A 2,500-nucleotide genomic window follows, 5' to 3' on the forward strand; every position below is an offset into this window, starting at 1 on the left:
TTGATAAGGTTTCCAAATTAAATTAAATTTGTCTGACAAAGCAGCAGCTCTCATTTACAGTCGTCTTGTTCGGGTCGGTACATTTCTCCTCTCAGTAGGGTTGTTCACAGTACACGAAGTTTCTTGTTAGCTTCTTAGCTTAGCCTCCTTCACAGCGACATACACACACACACACACACGATTTTTCTTCTAAAGGCAATAACGAATATAATGTTAAATTAAAATGTTGAAAATTTTGGAATTATTTGACAAGTCTTAACCTGGTAAAAATCAGATCCTTGTTTTGTAAGAGGGTCTGGACTCGCGGCAGAAGCGATTCTTGCAGGAGGCGCAGCCTCTGCTGAAGTTTAAAATGATTGGATCGGTTGGCCACGACGTATGTCGCTGTGAAAGAGGCTAGGCTAAGAAGCCAACAAGAAATCATGTGTGCTGTAAACAACCCTACTGAGAGGAGAAATGTACCGACCCGAACAAGACGACTAAATGAGAGCTGCTGCTTTGTCAGACAAATTTAATTTAATTTGGAAGCCTTATCAACACAGACTGGCTTCATTCACTCCCTCCTCTGTCATTGATAAAATAACTAACAGACACTGCGCAGAAAATCGACGTCGTTCAAAACTCTGCCTTCTGTTTGCTGATTGGCCCAGGTAAAATAAACAACAAGAGACACTGCGCAGAAAATCTATGTTCTGTTCTCTGATTGGCCTGGATGAAAATTCTCCCAAAGAAACCCTTGTCTGGGAGAAATTCTAGACATAGCAGTGAAGGGAAACTACTACACAGGTGTGATGGAGTGAGTTCAATCCAATAGTATGTCAGAATGGTATATATTTACACTTTTTACACTTATATTTACACTTCTCATCAACCACAATCAAATTCACTCTATCCATGGGCTCCATGAATATAGATTTATATTTATTATTTTTTTCTGAACATTGAAAAGATGGAAGAAAAAAAGGTCAAAGTTACATAGAAATGAAATACTTTTTGCATTTTTAAAAAGTAAGGAGTAGAAAGTACAGATAATTGAATTAAAATGTAAGAAGTATAAGTAAAGTACTGAAAAAAGTTGTTCTGATTTGAAACAGCTTACAATTGTTTAACTACTCCTTCAGACTTTTTGGTAGTTTTTGTAAGATTTTTGAAAAATCTTCCTTTTACTCCATGTCAACTCGTTTTGTGTTTTTTAGAGCAAACGGAGCATACTTTTGAGATTTGAAGTGATGAACACGTTCTGATTGTGAATAACCTTAAAAGTCATAAATTTTAGTTTCTAGAAACTTTTTGGTNTTCTGATTGTGAATAACCTTAAAAGTCATAAATTTTAGTTTCTAGAAACTTTTTGGTGGCATTTGTACAATTTTTGGAAAAATCTTACTTATTCAACATGAAAATGCATTTTGTGTTCAGTAGAATGAAAGAAGCACACTTTTGAGACAAGTACTGAAGTTGTTCTGATTTGAAACAGCTTACAAACCTTTGACAATTATTATAGTTTCCTTGATACTTTTTAGCAGTAAATGAAGCTTTTTGTAAAAAATCTTAATTTATCCCCACTCAATTTGTGTTTTTTTTTTTTTTTGTTTGTCTTTTTACAGCGAAATGAGCCCAGTTTTGAGATGAGAACTGGCTCTGGTTTGAAAAGAACTCCAAAATCTTAGATAAATTTTGGTTTCTTGATCCTTTTTTTGCAGTATTTGTGTATGCATTAGGAAATTCTACTTTTTCAACATTAAAAATCATTTTGTGTTCAGTAGTACGAATGAAGCCCACTTTTAAGACAAGTACTAAAAAAGTTGTTCTGATTTGAAACAGCTTACAGTTGTTTAACTACTAGTATCCTTCAGACTTTTTGGTAGTTTTTGTAGGATTTTTTAAAAATCTTCCTTTTACTCCATATTACTGAGCCCCTAAAGGGACACATTGGATGAAAAAAAAAAAACTATCTCGTGCGCACCACTTAGTAAGTCGTGCCCACCAGTTAATAAGTCGTGCCCACCAGTTAATAAGTCGTGCCCACCAGNTTTTTTTGCAGCATTTGTGTATTTCATTAGGAAATTCTACTTTTTTAACATGAAAAATCATTTTGTGTTCAGTAGAACGAAAGAAGCACACTTTTGAGACAAGTACTGAAGAAGTTGTTCTGATTTGAAACAGCTTACAAAACCTTGGGGATGAATTCTTAATTCATCCCCATGAAAACTCATTTTGTGTTTTTTTACAGCAAACTGAGCCCAAATTTGAGATGAGAAATTTGAAGTGATGAACAGCCTCTGATTATGAATAACCTTAAAAGTCCATAAATTTTAGTTTAAAGAAACTTTTTGGTAGTATTTGTAAAATTTTTGGAAANTCCAGGACCATCGACTCTGGGCCCACCAACTCGGGGACGGTGACCACCGATTGTGGAACCGCCACTGAAGCCACCAACCCAGGAACAGACTCAGGAGGGGTCGCAGGAACAGACCCAGGAGGGGTCGCAGGAACAGACCCA

Source organism: Austrofundulus limnaeus, unplaced genomic scaffold, assembly GCF_001266775.1.
Source record: "Austrofundulus limnaeus strain Quisiro unplaced genomic scaffold, Austrofundulus_limnaeus-1.0 Scaffold396, whole genome shotgun sequence".
In the NCBI taxonomy this organism is placed as follows: domain Eukaryota; kingdom Metazoa; phylum Chordata; class Actinopteri; order Cyprinodontiformes; family Rivulidae; genus Austrofundulus; species Austrofundulus limnaeus.